The sequence below is a fragment of the Triturus cristatus genome, chromosome 10, assembly GCF_964204655.1.
Source record: "Triturus cristatus chromosome 10, aTriCri1.1, whole genome shotgun sequence".
Classification (NCBI taxonomy): Eukaryota; Metazoa; Chordata; class Amphibia; order Caudata; family Salamandridae; genus Triturus; species Triturus cristatus.
In genome coordinates, this window is record NC_140593.1 from 119,115,633 (window position 1) to 119,139,373 (window position 23,741).

A 23,741-nucleotide genomic window follows, 5' to 3' on the forward strand; every position below is an offset into this window, starting at 1 on the left:
CTCCTGAGAGAACCTCTTGCCCCTCAGATTTTCTACCGCACGTTGTGCTAAGGAGTCTCATTTGAGCTCTGCTCAAATTCTACAGTTTATTTCTACTTCACTCTGGATTTGAGAGTTCTTCAACTAATTTGATATTTTTTGCTAACTGCCTTTTTCTTCACCAACTCCTGAGAATGGCTGACAAAGCGAAGAAAGGTTTATTTAGAGCTTGTGCTACCTGTTCAAAGAAAAGGCTATATACAGACGACCCTCCTAAAGATTGCATATACTGTCTTTATCCAGACCATCGGGCAAAGGACTGTAAGGTATGTCTTACCTTTTATAATAAAACACTGAGGGATCGTGAAGGAAGGCTTTTACTATGGCTTCAAAAACTTAAAACCAGGAAAGACGTCCTGTCTAGTGACAGTGATGAGGCGTCTACTACTTCTAGGAGATCTCAGAAAAGAAGCAGATCTCCTCAGGCTCTGACCTCAGGGGAAAGACCTGAGAAGGCCGTTAAAAAGACCACTATTGGGTCTTCTGGGCGCAGTCCCTCAAAATCTCCTCCACGTAAGGAAAAGGAGAGCAAGGGTCATGCTTCAGGGGTAAAACATGCAAAGAGGACCAGCTCAGAGCCCTCAAATTCACCCCCTAAAGTCAAACATTTATTCAAGAAGCCGCCCTCCACACCACCTGAGGAAAAATTTGAGAAATCTACGTCGTTGACGGGAGCGTCGACGAAGAAAATGGCGGCGTTGTCGAAGAAAACTGAGGTAAAAACTTAGTTCTAAAGCTATATCTTCGTCGACGCCAAGACCTTCGGCATCGACAACTACCACGATCACGTCGTTGACTGGATCGTTGACAGCAGCATCGTCGACTGCAACGACGACGACCGTAACCGCAGCGACGACGGCAGCATCGATGACGATAGTTTTGTCTGTGGTTTAGACGGCGATCTCGTCGACGGGCTCGTCGACAAGAGAAAAAACCCTAGAAAAACGGGAATTTGCCAGGAAGAGGAGAATTACCCCAGAACTTACCTTTCCAAGTAAGGTGACACCTCTGGTACCATCCCACCTGTTAGAGGAGAAAGAGTCACAGGAGGAGGAGGATGATGATGGCCCTTTTGGCTACGCCAGTAGCCTGTCGCAGTTGCATGTGAAGTGCCAAGGGGATGACTGGGAAAACGAACATGAGGGGTTTCAGGATCGTCCCCAGCAACACTCACAAGGAGTACCAGGAAGAGATGGTGAGCGTTCCATCTTCATTGTTAACGGATCTGCAGTTTGTTGGAGGATTATAAAAAGAGGCATCCTATACCTCCTACTTCTCAAAAGATACCGGTGGCTACATCTCAGCCACGCTCTATTCCAAGTACGCCAGTGCGGCGGCAAGAGGTTTTACCAGAGTTCTTGCCTACATCACCACTACCAAGGTCTCAACAAGATCCAGTGACCTCAGATGAGGAACAGGAAGAGGGAGAGATAACGGACCCTAGTGAAGAGTGGGACGATTATCTAATTCCGTCGCCTTCATCTCCTTCACCGAAACCTGTCGATTCTTCACCGAAGGACATCGGGGTTCCATAATTTAGTGGAGAGAGCTGCAACGAGATTTGCGCTCACCGTGTCATCTGACAAAACAGAATGTTTCTTGTACGATTTCAAGGAGCCATATCGCAAGGCAGTTCGGTCTCTCCCAATTGTCAGTCATATATGGGAAAAGGGTCTCAAGGTCATGGAGACACCAGCAACGGTTACTCCAGTACTCGCCAGGCTGGACAAGAAATATAAAGCCCCCTCGGATGCTCCAGCTTGTCTACTAGGCCACCCCAAGCCGGACTCAGTTATAACCCAGGCGGCTCAGCAGAAATCGAGGAATCCATCAGCTCCGATTACGACACCTCCCGACAGAGAGGGTAGGTGCTTGGACAATGCGGGGAAGATATTTATTTCCATGTCTGCCCTTCTAGTTAAGGCGGCGAATGCCCCGGCCATTCTGGGCAGGTATGATAGGCAAATGTGGTGTGACCTCTTGCCTTACATAGACAGCATTCCAGAAGCTGGTAGACAGGAGGCCAAGAAGATCCTCCAAGAAGGAGAAAGGACTTTGGCTGAAGTCCTAGATTGCGCAATGGACATTGTGACCACAGCCTTCAGATCTTTGGGAGGAGCGGCAGTCTTCGCCGGCAAGGATGGCTGAGAGCAACAGTGTTTAGGCCTGATGTCCAGAATAAAATCTTGGACCTTCCCTTCAATGGAGCCGATTTGTTCGGAAAACACATCGACGAGGCTCTGCAGAGTATCAAAAAAGATACAGACACCGCAAAATCCCTGGGAACGCTGCAACATAGGTTCCTTTTCGAGGCTCTAGTGGTAGGGGCCAATCCTCCTATAGAGGAGGTTACCAACAAGGCAGATACACTTCTTGCTCCGCCTCATCTCAGCCCTACCATCAGCAGTATACACAACGACAAACCAGGAGGTTAAACAAAATCTACTCCTAGAGGTCGAGGAGGTAGTCAGGAGAAGGACAACACCAGACGACAATGACAACTTTCTGACTCTGGCTACACCTATTCCAATTACGTCACATGTTTCCCTGGGTGGAAAAATTGCTTATCTTCAAAATTGGCAGCAAATAACTAAAGACCAATGGGTCCTCAACATAATACAATTCGGACACACTCTAGAACTTCTGCAAACGCCCCCTTGTACACCGCCGAAATATCAAGAGGTCAAACACTTACATCAGATGTGTCGGGAGATTCGGACAATGCTCCGAAAGAGAGCAATAGAACCGATACCGAACTCCCAGAGAGGAAGGGGATTTTATTCAGTTTTTTTTTTTCTAGTCAAGAAAAACGTTCTCCAATAGCGTCCTATTTTGAACCTCAGGTCCCTAAACACCTGTCTCAAGAAACAATCTTTCAGAATGGTTTCCCTCCAAGATCTCCAAAAACACTAAGAGGGTGAGGGAATATCACTCTTGTTCCCCCAGGGTTAAATCAGTTAAACAACTAAAGAGTGACAAGGGAAAAAAGAAGGAGCAAAAAGACACGGGCAAAAACCAAAAGGAATTGTTAAAAGAACCCTCACTCACCAACCTAGTTGGTGACATGCTTCATCATCGGGTTCCCACCAGAGAGGCCGAATGCCTCTCTGGTGTGCTACAACGCCTGAATTACAGCGGCGCTGGTTTTTGAATGTGGAGGGGAGTGGAATTAAAAGGTAAATGGTTTTAACCATCAACTTATTTAATGTCGGCAAACCAAAGACCAATAAAAACGTGAATTGGGCAAGTTCTGGCTTGTTAGGTTAACCAGAGCTTAACCAATTACTGATAAGGTCGACATGACATGTTTCTGCTTAAATTTGCCCAATTGGCTAAGCTTTCATCAGGACCACAAGGGTCTCCACGGCGGTATGCGCACGCTAAGGCGCACCCTAACCTGTGGAGATCTAAATGGTAAAACTCACGGTTTTACCGAATAGCCATCCTAGTATTTCCGGGGCTATAAAAGTCTGAAAAAGAAAGAAGACAGACATAACATATATAAAAACATAAAGAGACATAAATTCGTCGATTTACATTTGTTTCGATTTTGCTCGTTTTGGTGAATAAGCAATTTGATAATCCCGTGTTGTGGAGCGGGAGTGGGTGTCTCAATAGCAATTGTAGCTTGAAACGCTCAAAAGCGAGTGATTACTCGTCGCAGAAAAAGGGGCTCATAGAGGTGTTCTCTATAAGACCCTGTGCACTATTTGTGTCTGCATTCGATTACATTTATGTGGTGTCAGGGTAACTGACAAAGTGCAATCGTAGTAGCTAATCTGCCACTGTGTATGCCGTAGGAATAGCGGACTCGTGAAGTGATAGGCATGCTGAAAACAAGCGTCTGTGGTGTTTGCCAGGCGCCGTTTGCTCCAGAGCATGTCTAGCGTTTACAAATTAATTGTGAAAAAACAGCTGCATGGATAAAAAAGGGGTTATAACCATCTTACTTAAGTACTCGATGTTACTAACATCATGGGTCCGGGAGGGGGGTAGTGAGCTATAGTTTGTCAGAATGGAAGACAAAAATTAGAATGTTGCGTTCTTTTTCAAGAGATAAGTTGAACGAAACTAGTTTCTAGCCAAGGAAAAGTTCCCCAACTTACTTCCATGCTCGCACACTCCCGCAGTCAGCCTCGATCTGTCCTCCTCGGCCCGGATATTAGTGAGTGAATGAGGAACGCGGAAGTAAATACTCCGTGGTTCCAGTCACGTGGTTTGTTTAGGCGTATGGGTGTGCGTGATGCATTCCGTGTGTGTAAAAAGTTAGTAGACGTGCTCGTATTGGTTCATCCTTCGTAATGGACAAAAATGAACCGGCGTGCTTAGTTCGCCAGGCGAAGAATGCTAAAAATAACCATGTTGTTGGTGAGCAGGAATACTTATAGGAATACACCGATTAGAAGGGAACCCATTACAGTAAGGTGCATACGTTTTGTATGTTTGAAAAACTTGGTGACAGCGTTCATTTTAGTTCTCCTCTGTCATGTGAATTTAAAATTGGCGTTCATGTACTACAGATTTTTAATGCTCCCAGTAAACATGATATTACCAACTGAGATTATTAAATCGAGAAAGCGCCATCTTACAGGGGGAAAAACAAGAAACGCAAAGAGCATATTTCAAACTGTCAATGACTAAGGGCAGGCCTTGTCACCATGAAGTTGGAATGATGGGGAAGTCTAGTGACAGCGAAAATTGGCAAATCTAAAGGCATTTAATGTGGAGAGAACTGCACGGAGGCTATTTAGGTTATACCGCTACAGTGGCTTGGTAGGATCTGTAATTCAGTGTTTTAATATCGAACTCCAAGGAATATTATCATTCAAACCCTGAAGAAGTGTCGATAAACGATAGATCCAACGTTGTTCTTTTTCGAATAGTAATTGTTGGGTGTATGGTCCAGGCTTCAGTTTCTCAATGATTGTCCACTTCATATCATTTGGTGTGTGGTTTAACAGCAAGAAATGTTCAGTCAGTTTTGTGCTCTGCTTTCGACAGCGAATGGTGCTGCGATGTTCGCAGATGCGTTGCTTAATCTTCCTGCTAGTCATGCCGACATATTTCAGTCCGCATGTACAAGTGATTAAGTATACCACATCAGTGGAATTGCAATTGGTATGCATTCTCTGTATCCATTGTTTGCCTTGTTCCAACGCCAAATACTTCGAAGGTGATGTAAGATGGCAGACACTGCACGATCCGCAGGGGTAATGGCCAACAATAGGGGGAAGACCCCAAGCGCTGACGATGGATTGGTCCTGGTTTCTGTCCGGAATTTTCGGACGGGTATGTACCAGGGAATCTTTTAGGCTCCTTGCTCTTTTATAGGAAAATAAGGGTTTCTCCCAGTCATGTTTGTTGCTTGTAAGGATATTCCAATGTTTCTTAATGGACTTACATACTGCATTGGATGCTGCGTTGTAAGTTGTAACGCAAGTGAGAGGTATTGAGTCAGGATCGTTTCTCTCATGAACTTCCAAGAGTGCTTCCCTATTTTGATTGCGTGCGCGTTTGTTGCTCCTTGCAAGTATTTTATCAGGGTAGCCACGGTCTTTCAATTTCCTTGTGAGATCACTTGCCTGTTGCTTGTATATGGAAACCTCACTGCAATTTCGACGAAGATATTGGCCAAAAGGGAGGTTTTCCCTCAGTGGACGTGGGTGATAACTGGTGAAATGTAGCAAATTGTTTTTAGCCGTTGGTTTGTGGTGAGTTTTAGTTTGTAGGGTCTCGCCTGTCCTGGTGATGACCACATCCAGGAAAATCATCTCTTTTCTGTCATAAGTATGTGTGAACTTGAGGTGAGGATCACATGTGTTTACCCAGTTGAAAAAATCCAGTAGAAGTTCCTCTGTACCCAGCCAGATGATCAAAACATCATCAATATATCTTTTCCAAAAGAATATATTGGACAAATAAGGATTTTGTGAATCTAGGATGAATTTGCATTCGAAATTGAACACGTACAACCCTGCTACCGAAGGCGCGAAAGTGCTGCCCATCGATGTGCCAGTTGACTGTAAAAACAGATCACCCTTGTATTCAAAGAAGTTTCTTTTTAATGCAAGGGCAGCACAAGCAATTACAAATTCACGTGGAGTTGTATAGTTCCAAGTGCTCGCCTCCAGAGTGCTCCTAATTACATCAATGGTGTCATCCTGGGGAATACAGGTGTAGAGGCTCTCAATGTCCATTGTCACCATGAATAGACTTCCATCAGGAAGTGTGATCTCGCGTAGGAGAGCCAATAGACTTTTCGTATCCTTAAGATAGGTGCTGGTTGATTGGATGAGTGGCTTCAAGAAAGTCACAGTAACGTGACAAGGGTTCCAGCAGTGAGCCGATCCCGGAAACAATGGGGCGTCTAGGAGGAGGTATCCTGTTCTTATGAGTTTTTGGGAGCGTGTAGAAATAAGGGATGGTAGCCTCACTGGTTGTGAGGAAAATCGCTTCCTGTTTGGTGATAGAGCCCTGGAGTTCAGCGTTCTCGACCAAATCATGAATGGTGCTGTGGAGTTCTTGAGTAGGATCCACATCTAAAGGAGTGTAGCTGATGGGATCGTTGAGGAGGCGTCTACATTCCTTATCATAGGCCTGGCACTGTACCAGAGATTGGTTGGTGCTTATTATAAAGACGGCATTGAGACTCTCGGAGGCTATTATGGTTGAGATCCAGCTGACGGAAACTCACTTCAGGACAACTCTAACAGGCTATAAGAAACGGCTCGACGAACTTAATAAGGAAATGAACGAGTACAAAGATTCCCTCACTCAATCTAAAGCCCAGAAATTCCAAAAGGACCTGGCAAAATGGTCTTACATAAAAGCATATCCCTATGCTAGCCCTGACTACACCGCGCCTGCTAGGAATGATTACAGTACCGATGGTTCATTTGATGGTTCCACCGCTAGTGATTCCAGTGGTGACAGCTACAAAGCACGCCAACGGGGAAGAGGACGGAACAGACGTCGATACAACAACCAGACCTGGCACCCTTTCCAACAATCGCCTTTCCAACCCCCACCGTTCCACCCGATGATGGGTTGGAACCCCGGTTTCTTACCACATCCCCAATACCAACAGAACCAATACGGCCCTCCTTTTTTAGAGAGGGGCAGAAGAGGCCGGGGACGAAGAAGAGGATCCACCCAAGTCCATTGGCAACAGGACGAAGTAGTAGGGGACAACACGCGGAGCAAGGCACAACGACCAGGCCCCAGCAATCAACGAGTTTGATAACGAACCTCTCTTCTGTAACACTCACAGCTGATGAGACCTCAGTTCTGGAAAAGGTGTTAGGTTTTATACCTACAGCCCGTTTTGATCGTTTCAAACTGAGATGCGAACTCTCAAATTTCTTTAGGAAACTTAAGCTCAAGAGTTTCTTTGAAAAGCGTCCTTTAGACAGTACCCAGCCACAAGTGAGTGATACAGGGTTTAAGGTGAAGTCTACTTTCACCCCCCCGCCTCATGCTATCCCACCTGAGATTACAGCGTTTGAACAGGCAGTATCAAATGACATTGAAGCTTTCATGGAACCCGACCGTTTCAAGAACATGAAGGCCAGTAAATTCCAAGCTGTACACGCCCTACAAGCCAACAGGGATATCGTAATAAAATCAGCGGACAAAGGTGGCGGAGTAGTAATTCAAGATACCACGGCCTATGATAAGGAATGTAGACGCCTCCTCAACGATCCCATCAGCTACACTCCTTTAGATGTGGATCCTACTCAAGAACTCCACAGCACCATTCATGATTTGGTCGAGAACGCTGAACTCCAGGGCTCTATCACCAAACAGGAAGCGATTTTCCTCACAACCAGTGAGGCTACCATCCCTTATTTCTACACGCTCCCAAAAACTCATAAGAACAGGATACCTCCTCCTAGACGCCCCATTGTTTCCGGGATCGGCTCACTGCTGGAACCCTTGTCACGTTACTGTGACTTTTTCTTGAAGCCACTCATCCAATCAACCAGCACCTATCTTAAGGATACGAAAAGTCTATTGGCTCTCCTACGCGAGATCACACTTCCTGATGGAAGTCTATTCATGGTGACAATGGACATTGAGAGCCTCTACACCTGTATTCCCCAGGATGACACCATTGATGTAATTAGGAGCACTCTGGAGGCGAGCACTTGGAACTATACAACTCCACGTGAATTTGTAATTGCTTGTGCTGCCCTTGCATTAAAAAGAAACTTCTTTGAATACAAGGGTGATCTGTTTTTACAGTCAACTGGCACATCGATGGGCAGCACTTTCGCGCCTTCGGTAGCAGGGTTGTACGTGTTCAATTTCGAATGCAAATTTATCCTAGATTCACAAAATCCTTATTTGTCCAATATATTCTTTTGGAAAAGATATATTGATGATGTTTTGATCATCTGGCTGGGTACAGAGGAACTTCTACTGGATTTTTTCAACTGGGTAAACACATGTGATCCTCACCTCAAGTTCACACATACTTATGACAGAAAAGAGATGATTTTCCTGGATGTGGTCATCACCAGGACAGGCGAGACCCTACAAACTAAAACTCACCACAAACCAACGGCTAAAAACAATTTGCTACATTTCACCAGTTATCACCCACGTCCACTGAGGGAAAACCTCCCTTTTGGCCAATATCTTCGTCGAAATTGCAGTGAGGTTTCCATATACAAGCAACAGGCAAGTGATCTCACAAGGAAATTGAAAGACCGTGGCTACCCTGATAAAATACTTGCAAGGAGCAACAAACGCGCACGCAATCAAAATAGGGAAGCACTCTTGGAAGTTCATGAGAGAAACGATCCTGACTCAATACCTCTCACTTGCGTTACAACTTACAACGCAGCATCCAATGCAGTATGTAAGTCCATTAAGAAACATTGGAATATCCTTACAAGCAACAAACATGACTGGGAGAAACCCTTATTTTCCTATAAAAGAGCAAGGAGCCTAAAAGATTCCCTGGTACATACCCGTCCGAAAATTCCGGACAGAAACCAGGACCAATCCATCGTCAGCGCTTGGGGTCTTCCCCCTATTGTTGGCCATTACCCCTGCGGATCGTGCAGTGTCTGCCATCTTACATCACCTTCAAAGTATTTGGCGTTGGAACAAGGCAAACAATGGATACAGAGAATGCATACCAATTGCAATTCCACTGATGTGGTATACTTAATCACTTGTACATGCGGACTGAAATATGTCGGCATGACTAGCAGGAAGATTAAGCAACGCATCTGCGAACATCGCAGCACCATTCGCTGTCGAAAGCAGAGCACAAAACTGACTGAACATTTCTTGCTGTTAAACCACACACCAAATGATATGAAGTGGACAATCATTGAGAAACTGAAGCCTGGACCATACACCCAACAATTACTATTCGAAAAAGAACAACGTTGGATCTATCGTTTATCGACACATCTTCAGGGTTTGAATGATAATATTCCTTGGAGTTCGATATTAAAACACTGAATTACAGATCCTACCAAGCCACTGTAACGGTATAACCTAAATAGCCTCCGTGCAGTTCTCTCCACATTAAATGCCTTTAGATTTGCCAATTTTCGCTGTCACTAGACTTCCCCATCATTCCAACTTCATGGTGACAAGGCCTGCCCTTAGTCATTGACAGTTTGAAATATGCTCTTTGCGTTTCTTGTTTTTCCCCCTGTAAGATGGCGCTTTCTCGATTTAATAATCTCAGTTGGTAATATCATGTTTACTGGGAGCATTAAAAATCTGTAGTACATGAACGCCAATTTTAATTTCACATGACAGAGGAGAACTAAAATGAACGCTGTCACCAAGTTTTTCAAACATACAAAACGTATGCACCTTACTGTAATGGGTTCCCTTCTAATCGGTGTATTCCTATAAGTATTCCTGCTCACCAACAACATGGTTATTTTTAGCATTCTTCGCCTCGCGAACTAAGCACGCCGGTTCATTTTTGTCCATTACGAAGGATGAACCAATACGAGCACGTCTACTAACTTTTTACACACACGGAATGCATCACGCACACCCATACGCCTAAACAAACCACGTGACTGGAACCACGGAGTATTTACTTCCGCGTTCCTCATTCACTCACTAATATCCGGGCCGAGGAGGACAGATCGAGGCTGACTGCGGGAGTGTGCGAGCATGGAAGTAAGTTGGGGAACTTTTCCTTGGCTAGAAACTAGTTTCGTTCAACTTATCTCTTGAAAAAGAACGCAACATTCGAATTTTTGTCTTCCATTCTGACAAACTATAGCTCACTACCCCCCTCCCGGACCCATGATGTTAGTAACATCGAGTACTTAAGTAAGATGGTTATAACCCCTTTTTTATCCATGCAGCTGTTTTTTCACAATTAATTTGTAAACGCTAGACATGCTCTGGAGCAAACGGCGCCTGGCAAACACCACAGACGCTTGTTTTCAGCATGCCTATCACTTCACGAGTCCGCTATTCCTACGGCATACACAGTGGCAGATTAGCTACTACGATTGCACTTTGTCAGTTACCCTGACACCACATAAATGTAATCGAATGCAGACACAAATAGTGCACAGGGTCTTATAGAGAACACCTCTATGAGCCCCTTTTTCTGCGACGAGTAATCACTCGCTTTTGAGCGTTTCAAGCTACAATTGCTATTGAGACACCCACTCCCGCTCCACAACACGGGACTATCAAATTGCTTATTCACCAAAACGAGCAAAATCGAAACAAATGTAAATCGACGAATTTATGTCTCTTTATGTTTTTATATATGTTATGTCTGTCTTCTTTCTTTTTCAGACTTTTATAGCCCCGGAAATACTAGGATGGCTATTCGGTAAAACCGTGAGTTTTACCATTTAGATCTCCACAGGTTAGGGTGCGCCTTAGCGTGCGCATACCGCCGTGGAGACCCTTGTGGTCCTGATGAAAGCTTAGCCAATTGGGCAAATTTAAGCAGAAACATGTCATGTCGACCTTATCAGTAATTGGTTAAGCTCTGGTTAACCTAACAAGCCAGAACTTGCCCAATTCACGTTTTTATTGGTCTTTGGTTTGCCGACATTAAATAAGTTGATGGTTAAAACCATTTACCTTTTAATTCCACTCCCCTCCACATTCAAAAACCAGCTCCGCTGTAATTCAGGCGTTGTAGCACACCAGAGAGGCACTCGGCCTCTCTGGTGGGAACCCGATGATGAAGCATGTCACCAACTAGGTTGGTGAGTGAGGGTTCTTTTAACAATTCCTTTTGGTTTTTGCCCGTGTCTTTTTGCTCCTTCTTTTTTCCCTTGTCACTCTTTAGTTGTTTAACTGATTCCCTCCAAGATCTTCTGCTGCTCTTAGACCCAGGAGATCATATGGACCTACAGGATGTGTACTTTAACATCCCCATCCATCTTTCCCACAGGCAGTACCTTCGGTTCATGTTGGCCGGAGAGCATTACCAATTCAAGGTACTGCCTTTCGGCCTGAAGTCAGCCCCGAGATTTTTTACGAAATGCCTGGCCCCAGTGGCAGCTGTTCTAAGGAAACAGATACACCAAGTATTTCCTTACCTCGACGACTGGTTGGTCAAAGCACCATCAGCAGCATCGGCCCGGTTGTCAACAATGGCTTGCGTGGAGCTGTTTGCCAGGTTAGGTCTGACTTTAAACAAAGAAAAATCATCTCTTCAGCCGACACGAAACATCACCTTCTTGGGAGCGATACTAGACACAGAGGTAAACAAAGCGTTCCCCTCCAAGAAAAGACAGTTGGGAATAAGATCTCTGTCCCAGAGTTTTATAAGAAGAAAGTGTCTTTCAGTACGCAAGTACAAATCATTGCTGGGAACGATATAATCTTGCATTCCCCTCGTACCTTTCTGCAGGCTAAGGATGCGTCCGTTGCAAGAGCAACTGGATCTACAATGGCATCAGGCGGAGGGATACTTCGACGATAGTCAGGGTAACACCGACCATGATCCACGCGGCAACATGGTGGACCCAAAAGCGGTACGTCTCGCAGGGTCTTTCATTCCTAACACAACCAACCCCACTGGTGATTACGACAGATGCTTCCTTAGAAAACTGGGGAGCGTTCCTTCAGGATCTGCAAGTCAGCGGTCGCTGGAAGTTGCACGAACAGCAAATACAGATCAACCTCTTGGAACTCCGAGCCGTCCGCTTAGCATTGCTGGTGTTCCTACCGAGGATACAGGGTTCAGCTGTGTTAATAAGAACGGACAACACAACAGCAATGCACTACTTAAACAGGGAGGTACAAGATCACTCTCCCTGTCTCAAGAAGCCCAGAAGGTATGGGAATTGGCGCTGCAACACAAGATATCCATAACAGTGGAACATCTCCCAGGGGACCAGAACGTCAAGGCGGATACTCTCCGCAGGCTCAAATCCACCTGCCACGAGTGGGAGATTGACCAGGGGAGTCTAGACAGCATCTTCCAAAGATGGGGAAAACAGACAGACCTCTTCGCAACAGTGGAGAACAAAAAATGCCAGTTCTTCGCAAGCTGGCTTCCCCAACGGGGATCTTGGGGGGAATGCGTTTTTGATGGCAGGGTCAGGCTTCTTTGCCTTTCCTCCAATTCCCCTCCTGCCACGTGTTCTTATGAAGATCAAAAAGGAACCGTGCAAGATAATCCTGATAGCACCATGGTGGCCTAGGCAACACTAGTTCACGGAGCTTCTGCTACTGTTGGAGGAACACCCGATTCGCCTCCAGCCAATACCGTCACTCCTGACGATGTACCGGGGAGAAGTGCTTCATCCGGACCCGAAATCACTGCACTTAGCGGCCTGACTTCTGAACACTGCGAATTTCAACATCTAAATATCTCAGCGGATTGCAGAGAGATCCTATCGAGAGCCAGAGCGGATAGTACGAACAAAACGTACAGGATGAAGTGGAAGAGATTCTGCTTATGGTGCAAAAGATGTAACATTCATCCTCGGCAGCGCATGAGATTATTCCATACATTTTGCTTTTGGCAAAGTCTGGTTTGGCTCGTGCATCTATAAAGGTACATCTAGCCACAATATCACGCTACAGAAGGACTTCCTCTGGACCATCTCTGTGGTCCACAAGAGTCATCAAACAATTCATGAATGGATTGTTCCGGGTTTTTCCTCCAGTAAAGCCTCCACCACCTCTCTGGCAATTGAACATTGTTCTTTCCCGATTAATGAAACAGCCCTTCGAGCCAATACACAGGGCAGATCTTAAATTCCTGTCGTGAAAAGTTGCGCTTCTCATCGCGCTCATTTCAGCCAGTAGAGTTGGGGAAATACAGGCTCTCACGATCCAAGACCCTCTTACAATTCAAACAGGACAGAATGATACTCAGGACAAATCCAAAAGTACCAACTGATTTTCATTTAAATGAGCCACTAATTCTCAAACGGTTCTTTCCTCAACCAACAGCGGCGGAAAGAGCTCTCCACTCACTGGATGTCCAACGCTGTCTAAAGTTCTATTTGCAAAAGACTAGACCTTTCCGCAAGTCTTCAACTTTTTGTCGCCTTCAGCGCACCCAGGAAGGGTGTCCCTTTGTCAAAAAGGGGAATTGCCAGATGGATTTCCAGTGCAATAGAGTATTGTCATCAGGCAGCTGGACGACCTCTGAATGCACAAGTCCATGCCCATTCGACAAGAGCAGTGTCCACCTCCACTGCTTTGTTTGCGGGAGTGCCGATTCAGGATATCTGGAGGGCAGCGACCTGGACAAGTACGCGCACCTTCACCAGGCATTACTGCTTGGATGCAGCCACAGGAACAGATGTGGCGTTGGGCGAAGCAGTGCTGAGGAACCTTATCCAGTAATGGTGAGCCCTCTTTACCATCCCTCCTAACTTTATTGGTCACATTTTTGCACATTTTATTATTGTTTACTGTATTATATGTAATTTGCAGAGTGTTTTTTCTGTGTATTGGTATAGGAAGACCACTTTTTTTACACTACATATGTTCCCTTGTTCCAGGTCTTGGGAACAAAAAATGTGCCATGATTTACTGCGCACTATTCTGATTCAGGCATGTGAATCTATGAAAGCTCCAATACTGGAGTAAGAAAACAAGTTACTTACCTGTAACTGTAGTTCTCCAGTATTGGAGCTTTCATAGATTCACATGCAACCCACCCTCCTCCCCTGAGAGGCTCACATCGGATTTAGCACAAAAGGTGTTATGGCACAAGTGCATGGAAATCTGAGGGGCGAAAGGTTCTCAGGAGTGTGCTAGAGGGTGAGAGGCTCTGATTGGTTCAGAGACAAGTTTGGTCCTGTTTTACATAACAAAGGTTATGGGTTGCAAAGGGGAAATGGGCCTAAGCCTCTTTTCAGCTTGCTATATTGCTAAGCATTGCTTTTTTATGTACCGGAGACTCCCGTCTCGACGACGTGGAATGATTAAGGCATGTGAATTTATGAAAGCTCCAATACTGGAGAACTACAGTTACAGGTAAGTAACTTGTTTTCTTTCAGTCCTTTGCTTCCTTTCCCTTCAATATAAAGGCTGGGTTGAAGTCCCTGCAGAATGTTTAAAAACATTGGATGGTTTGCTAAAGCTTGTAGGGGCGCTCATAGGACACTCTGGGATATCCTTAAGTCTGTCCCGAGGGACCCAGGGGCGATCAAGGAATATAGATCCTACTATAAGAAAACGCTGAAACGTCTGAAGCAAATGCTCAGTAATGAGGGTTTGAGGAATTAATGAAAGCTAGTAGTTTAGGGAGCAGTACTGCATTCTGGAATTGTTAACAAACCTTTTTTTATGGGAGGACCAAGGCCCCACAATAGAACCTAATATCCCTCCTGCTCAGCGGGTTGGCCATGTCTCTGCTATATTTTCTACAGTCGGCTCCTGAGAGTTGGTGATAGTAGACGCAGAGAAGGCTAAAGGGGCAGGTTTGGTAGGAGCAGTGGTCTTTGACTATGAAGAACTTACTGCTGCACTTTTTGGGTGGCTCTTGGATCGAATTGGGTCTCTTTAGATCTGTCTCCAGAATGTTGATTTATGAGCTCCCTTGATTAATGTTTTAAATGCAGTCGCAAAAGTGGGTCCTCTTTTGTCATGGAAGAGGTCGTGATTATCCTGATTTTGAAGATGGAAAAAAAGCTGACCTGGCTTTTTAAGTCAAATCTCCTTTCTGGACTCTTTTCTTAAGGTGGCAGGTTGGATATTTTTGCCCAGATTGGAAGAGTGGGCACTGAAAAACGAAGCAGTGTTGAATGTTCAGTATGGATTTAGAAAGGCAATCAGCATGACTGAACAGTGCCTCAATTTGGCTTTGATGAGCAATAAGTATACAGGGCCAAGCAGGAGACCCTCTACTTGTCCTTCATCGACTTATTGTACGCTTTTGATTTAGTCATTCGCTCGCTGCTGTGGGATTTATCAAATGTTGGGGTAGATCCAGCCATTATCTTTTATTCTTCAGTTTTATGCTGACACTGTGGCCTCGGATCATTATAGTCACTGGCAAATGCATAGAGCACTTTAGTGTGGGAAGAGGGGTGCTAGACAGAGGTGTATATTGGCCTCTTTCCATTCACTCTATTTGTAAATGAAATAAATGTCTGTTATATAAGGCACTAGATGTGCCGTATATATGCTCCCGTCCCATGCCTATTTTACAGTATGCAGACACCGCCGTATTGATGGTTCACACGGGAAAATGGCTACAATCTCTTTTAGACAGTGTTTTTTTTATGGATGAACTGGGGTTGAAAGTCAGTTGGGGGGGGGGGGAACGTTTGTCATGATAGTGCCTGGTAGACAAAAAAGCAGGTAACTTTTTATACATCCTAGTAAAAATTATGGACACAGATAATTTCTCAAACTTGAAGGTTACCTTTAGCTCCACAAACCCCTGATCTAAAGAAGTGTAAAATAAAAAATTGTATTTCGAGAGAGCAATATATGCAGTGAACAGGTTTGCTGCTTGACTAGTGTAGAAGCCTATCGGAGAAATCCTGAATCTATAGAACAGTAAAGCGGTTTCAGGTATCTGTTATGGAGCAGGGCTGTGCGGTCCTACCTCTGTTGCACCACTCCAGATAGTGGAAACAGATTTCTAAAGAGAAATTATGTATGTCAAATGGAGTTGGGCATGCCATTCATTGAGGATCTAATTGCTGTTGGCACCCTCTTACTGTATTTATTTATTTATAAAGTTTTATATAGCACGAACATTATCCCGAAGGATATCCGAGCGCTTTACAATTGAAGAAAAGGACGGTAATAAATGCAGTACCGGCATCAAATAAGAGTATCAAACAAAACAGCTACAAACAAAAGGGGTCAATAGAGAATAATACAATAACTAGTACATAGCGAACTAAGAGGAGAGTAATGATAAGTTAGAGTGGCACCCAGTGCAGGTCTTAAGGTTGTAAGTCCAGTACCTTAGAGAGGACGATCCAAACCCATTTAAGGTAAGAACTTGTTCATAAGGAATCTTTTAGCTTCCAATTTGAAAGCAACCGTGGAAAAGATTCTGCGTACTTACGGTGGGAGAGAGTTCCAGATCTCCGGGGCAGAGCCGGCGAAAGCTCGGTCACACGTTCTCTTTTGCAAAAGATCTGTGGTTTCAGGAGGAAAGAGTTGGCACTCCTTTTAAGTTCTACCACCTCTGGATAATTCTAGCTTTTGCACTAGATAATTGGGGGTTTTGAAATGGAGGGCTTTGTGAGACAGGCAGGCAATCTTGCTGTATTCGTGCTTCGTAGGGCAACCACTTAAGGGATTTTAGGACTGGGGATATGTGCGCATTTCTTTTGGTACCCGTAACCAATCTGGCAGCAGCGTTCCATGATTCCCTTAGTGGGGCCAAGGTATATTTGGGGAGGCCACAGAGCATAGCACTGTCATAATCTAGCCTCGGCAAAACAAGCGCTTGGACCACCTGCTTAAAGTCAGCTTGTGGAAGGAATGGTTTGAGATTCTGGAGTATCCTCATCAGGTGATTAGCTCCCTTGTACACATTGCTAATATGATTCTTCATGTTCAGATGCTTGTCCAGGGTGATTCCGGGAGATTTGGCTGAGTCAATAATGAAGGGGGCAGTTGAAGGCAGTGAGGTGGTTCATTCAAAGGTCTAACTTGGGGGTGTGATTCGGAGGAAAAATGAGAAGGAATTCTGTTTTGGAGGTGTTGAGCTGGAGGTGGTTATCAGTTAACCAGTTTTGAGTAGTCGTTAGAGTAATGTTGAGTGATATGAGGTTATCCGAGGAGATTTTCAGATAAAGTTGCGTATCATCCTCATAAATATGAAAGAGAATGTTCATGGAATTTAGAGCATTAGCTAATGGCTCCGAGAACAAGTTGAAGAGATAGGGCAGACCCTTGGGGGACCCCCATGGATACTGGAGTGGGCTGGGAGATAGGGGTTCGCCATGACTCTTTGGGATTTGTGGTGGAGGAAGGACGAGAACAATTAAAACACCTGACCAGAGAGGCCCATCCTGTTCTTCAAAATGAATAGAAGGTTGTCGTGATTGACAGTGTCAAACGCAGAGGAAAGGTCAAGGAGGCAAGATTCATTTTGGTCAAGCATTTTTTTTAAATGTCATCCATAACGTGATTGAGACAATTCAGTGCTCTGCCCACTCCGAAAGCCTAATTGATGTTGGTCCAGGAGTATCTGGGATCGTGCCTTGTGACAGTGACTCGTTGACAATCTTTATCCAGATGGGGATGACGACATCCTTGATTTCTTTGAAGATGGAAGGTGGCAACGGGTCGGGAAAGTGATTAGATGGGTTTATACTCAGAAGAATCTTGTTAATGTCTGTCACTGAGGGGATTAAAGGTGCCCCATGAAGCATTGTTCTTGGTGCTCAGGCTGATTGGTTTGAGCTTCTCTAAGAGGCCCGGAGGGGGGCGCGGACCCATAGGATAGCAATAGAGCCTTCTTAGAAACAAGTTCAATATTGATGAGTCTTGATTTCCCAGTAAAGAAAGCAGGCTGTCTGTCGCATGAGGGTGGGCTGACTCCAGAGTCAGAGTAGTTTGGAGCTTCCACTGATTGCTGTTTAACCAGTTCAAAGAGTTTCATGGGGCAATTAGCGGCTTGATTAGGTTGGGATCTGATGTAGTCTGCCTTAGGACTCTTGATTTGTTTTTTATAGGAACTCCTAACCGCTCTTAGGATTTTTAACTGATACGAAGATGGTTTGGATCTCAAAGATCGTTCAATTGCCCTAAGGTTGCGGCGTTCCGAGTTGAAGTTGTTGTTGAACCACGGTTTGGATATTTTTGTTGAGGCATTTTTTTGTTGGAGTGGTGCAATGGAATCCATGATGTTAGAGATAGTAGAGTTGTAGAAGTCCGTGTGTACATGAACCTCAGGCATGTCGGCATGGGAGGAAAGGGCATATTTACAGTGGATTGCTAGTTCGTCTGTATTGATAGATCTGAGGTCCCTTTTCCAGATATTCAATTAAGTTGGTTGAGCCTTCCTCAGACACCTCCCTGTTAATATGAAAGAAGATACTGTGATGGTCGGACCAATCGCAAGGTGTAATGGATTCCAGTGTGATGGTGTGTCCTTTGGTGGTGGTGAGGTCCAGAGTTTCTCCTTTATTATGGGTTGGCCGGTCACAATGTTGAATCAACTTGTGATCACTTAAGAGTGATTGAAGGCATGTTACAGCTTTGTCATTGAGGTTAGGCCAGTGAAGGTTCAAATCACCAAGGAAGATTTGGGACATTACGGAGTCAACATTGCCAGAGATGATTTCCATTAACTGTTCGATGAAGGGGAGCTTGACCCCTGGGGGGTGATAAAGTGTGAAGTTTGCACACCGGAAGGTTGTTACTTGAGATGTTGAGCCAAAGGTATTCGCAGGAGGATGGCGTAGAAGACTCTGAGTGGGAAACAGATGGTGTGCTCCGATGTATACAAGCTAGGCCACCGCCCAGCTTGATATCTCTGTCTAGACAAATTATGTTGTGGGTAGGAGGCACTAGGAGGTCTAGGATAGGAGTGGAAGAGGGATTGAGAAGTTTCAGTGAGGAGGATGATGTCTAACTCATTGTGTTGGATGAGGTTGAAGATATCCGAAGCGTGCTTACTGGCTGATCTGCAGTTGAGTAGTATGCATTTAAGTCGTACCGGTGTATGGAGGGGAAGGAGTCTGGATAATCACTCTTAACGAGGTTGCCATTATTAATGACTCGAAGATTGTGAGGGGGTTCTCTGTTTGGGTTAGAGTGAATGGCTTGAATTTGCCCCGGAGGGATCGTGTTGTCTAGAGTAGGCGAGTAAGAGTTGAGTAGGTCCTCAATATCATTAGACGCCAGATAGGCCTTCAATCTCCTGGGGCGGGAGGGGGTGTTGGGTAGGGGTATGGTTTTCGAGATAGAGGGGAAAGCTGGCCGAGGCGAAATACATAGCTTGCGGGGGGGGGGGGGGGCGGGGGGCTCTGGGCAAATTCGCAAAGGAGAGGAGGGAGCTGATCAAGGGTAAATGTTCAATTGAGAGGGCTTTCAAATCATGAAGTTCGACTGTGAGAAGGTGCAACTGGAGAGATATATCGTCCGGGCGTGCCACCAGGTCTGAGTTCTTGGTGAGTGGTAGAGGTTGTGTTGGGAAATCTGGCGGAGAGGAGGGTCCTCGATGTATGCCAGGGAGGTCTAAAACAGTGTTGCAAAGTTCCCGGGGGGGAGGGGGAGGGGAATCTTTGTGTGCTAGATCCTGACTGGCTATGTGCACCTAACTTGTTTGGCACCCGACTTCTTATGGTGTTTTTTTAGGAGCGCTCGTCACCTTCCGGCCATGTGTGTGCTTTATTGCAGCAATCTCCCTTGTATTGTCACTGCACCTATCAGTGGGATTTATCAAGAGTTTCATGCCCGGCCATTTGCCTGCCAGCTGCGGTGCTTACACCTGTGACCTATCAATCAGCAATCCTTGGTCTCCAGGCCTGCTTGACTACATATTAGCGAGTCGAGGTTGATGAGTTCACAGTGGGCGATTCTGTTAATAAGTACGAGATTTCATTTTCATCGATGAATGCATTAATTTCCATATTAACGCACTTTTGAGACCTTTCATGAAATTATGAAATGATCCTCCAAGCCTAAATTGCGAACTGTCTTATTGTTGTGGATATGTGTTTTGAAGGTAGTTGATGGTTTTAATTAATATTTTTTACGAATTTTGGGGATTTTGCTTATCTATTGCATTTTTCTTTTATATATGTGTATCTTTTATGGAGAGTTGTGTCCTCCGAATAAAGATTGATGGTGATTACAGTTGAGTGGAAGTGCTGCTGAGAAGATTAAATGAGCAATGCCAGAGGGATTTTACTGAGCACTACACACCTCTTAAGCCAATGTCGAACATAGTATTGGATTATACATTTAATGCATTCATTGTAACCTGATCTTGCAATCTCAGTTACAAATGTTGATAGTGAGTGGCCGTTATGCCCAGATATTGATAACACCTTCCGTAATCAGAGATAAAAGGCAGGGCATAAAGGGAGGTGACATCCGAGTTTAGACAGGGGAAGCGTATTGGTTATTTCTTTGTATCCACATCCTTGGAACTCTGGTGAGAAACTAAACTCGAATAATTTAACTGATTCTAGCTTCAGAGTGAGATCACAATGGGAAGAATTATTATGGAAATTCTAGCACTTCCTGGCATAATATGGCTTGTCCAGAAAACGGACACCGTGAAAATGGTTTAATATAGCCTTGGAGCCCTCCGTGGTGGGCTCTGCCGTCCATTAAAGGCACGCTCCAGCATTCAGCTCAGGCCTTTAACATTGGAGCAGGACTTTAATGCTGGACGAGCCCGCCACAGAGGCTTCTAAGGATATTAGAACGTTCTGCCCCTAGAGGGCAGAATGTTCTTATTTGTAAAATAAAGGCCTCACGGAGCCAGACTGGATTGAAATCCTCTCCGGTCCGTGAGTCTTTTGTTCACAGTAACAGCTGTGAACAAACATTGGAATGTTGGAGTTCTGGCCTTCTACCGGCCATTAGAATCCCGGCGCACTCCATTGTTTTCAGTGGATGTCCCAACATTTCAATGTTCTAATAAGGATTTTGTTACATTGAGCAAACTGTGTTGTAGGGTTGTGCACATTGTTTTTATGAACAGAGGATAATGCTTTAAAAATGAAATCAGTCTAAGTATAGAATACAAAGTGTTTTACAAGAGGCAAAATTTAACTAGTCAGAAATTTGGGACAGGATCCATTAACCTGAAAAAAGGATGAGAATTGTGGTTGCTTGCCTCTAGGAGAGCCAGCAAAAGTACATCAGAGCAAAACCCGAGTACTTCAAAGTCAAAAGTGGACTGAGCACTTCATAGTACTAATGTATGCTGATGCCCTTGTACTTATTGGCAAGACACCAGTAGGTCTCCCCACCTGGAAAGCAGACTTATACAGTACAAACAGTTAATTCTTGGTAAATATGAAAAATGGACTTATAAAGGCATTCAAGTTCAGTTGGAATTTGAATGGTGTAAGCTTTTAGTTGGTTAAGTCATACAACTGCTTTTTATTTCATACTTTAGTTGGAGCCACACCTGACTACTGTTCCCATAAAGTTCAGTTAGTGATTACAGGTTTGTTAATTTTTATATGAAGGTGGTATTATCAACACAGTGTTGCTTGCACTTGAGGTACAAATAGGAGCTGCCAACACGAGAGTGGATGCCATGGAATGAAGTGTTTCAGAGTTTATTATACAGAAATGGAACTCCCCACGTATTAAAAGCCAGAACTGCAGTTACTCTTATCGCTGCCAATGTGGCAGCTATTATTTGGCTATTACTACATCTTGCAAGGAAGGATTTTATCAGATTTACTTTGGGGTACCTTGGGTACCAAGACCCCTGATCAGAGTGGACCATTAAATCACAAAAGAAAATTTGGATATTTTTTAGATGTTAACTTTCTGATGCAAAGGATTCTGGCTCTGAGGGAGTCTTGAAAATTCAACTGCAGAATACATGCTGGCTTAAGATTTCAGAGTTCCATAATTAACTGAGCTTGCTTAAAAATATAGGGTTATAACTGGTAGAATTTTAGATAGCACCTTTATTGAGTTGAAAGAGAATTTCATATTTGAAATTTAGCCTGAGACCGCTAAACTGCTTTCCCTTTCACCTTTGTTTAGGAAGGTGTGCCAGATCATTAAATCACACAGCATGTCATGTTGATATGTCCAGGACTTAATGACATTCTGAGAACGTTCCTTGACAACAGAAGTCCCACTTTTTGGCTTTAGTCTTTCAATTCAGAAGAAATAATAAGCAATATACATTACAACTTTTATTCTTAGAGATTGTTGTCAAACGTTTGTCAGCCTAGTAATCAAGTAGGTATATCTCTACTTGATTAAAAGAGCGCATAATCGCTGGTGTCTGTATATGTAGTAGATGGTTATGTAAACATAATGATGTTAATAACTATATAGAGTAGATTTTAGGTTCTCAGTTGGTGTGACTCGGGATATTATGGCATGAGAAGTAACTATGGGCTTTGTATGTAAATGGCAGATAATTGTATAAGACCTTGTTCTTGGCGGTGAGCCATTTGCCTTTGTGAGGGTATGCTGAAGTGTGGCTGGGGTATGTCTTGGTAGGTATAAAGTTTGCTTGGCAAAGTTAAGAATCGTATCTAATGAGGTGAAGACCTAGTCGGAAAGGCCTACTACAAGACTGCTGAAGTAGTCCAGTCTGTTATATACTTTGGAATTGCTGAGTGTTTTGACTGCTTTACATAATATGTGCAAACCTATTTTGTTGAGTAATAGAAAGCTTTCATCAGTAGCAGTCTTGGTTGGAAAGTCTTCCATTTTCATTTATGGACTGAACAGAATGCCAAGGTTTCTGACTGAAAAAGCACATCTCAGAGTGTTGGAGAAATTGGAAATGTATTGAGAGTGGGGTCTGAAGAGTTGAGCATGGGTGCTTGCACTTCTATTCAATAACAGATAATGGTGGGGGAAGTGCAAAATGAGTGACTGGCGGAACAATGTAAGAGTGGGGACTGAGACAATTTTAGATGTTGCTTAGAGGTGAAAAGAAAAGCCAAATGAGATGACATCCCCAAAAGAGCTGGTGTGGAGTGACGGAAGTAGGCCACCATCGACAATGCCTTGTGGATGGCGCACTGGAAGCCTAGTAGTTATTGATGTCTTTGCCGATACAAGTAAAGGTCGGTGCAGCAATGCCAAGGCTGCATAGCTGTAAAACCATCTGATGCCCTGTAATCCAATACCAGACACTCCACGCCCAATTATCTCAATACTGCTTTTCTCCCTGGCGACGGGTTTTCCACTTTTCTCTTTCTCCATCTTTCTATTCATTTTGTTTTCCTATCTCTTGCTCTTGTGGAATGTCCGGCCCGGAAAACGTGCCGGGCCCCAAAAACAAGTGCCGGGTCCCCACTCATTCTCCCCGCCAGCAACTACTAGCTAAAATTAAGCACTGAAAACTGAACCAAGATTTGTGGTATTTCTTCACACGTTGGTTACTGCCTGCCCTCTTTAGTGTTATCTTTTTTTGGGGGATATTTGTGTAGTCTGCCGAAAGTCGTGCTAGGATGGAGATTGCCCATTATATCCCGAAATTCACTCTTTCCCTAAGCTAAATTATGTTGCGTATGTTACCCTCTGAGCTCCAGTTTAGCAGTGCCAAATTTACTTGTATATATATATTTTTTTTACATTCCTTGTTTTCA

At 44.3% G+C, this 23,741-nt stretch overlaps 1 protein-coding gene across 1 annotated transcript in view; it reads left to right on the forward strand.

Moving 5' to 3' along the window:
- The window catches only part of STT3B (STT3 oligosaccharyltransferase complex catalytic subunit B), a 449,914-nt gene that overhangs the window by 190,816 nt on the left and 235,357 nt on the right, over nucleotides 1-23,741 (forward strand). The window lies entirely within an intron of this gene.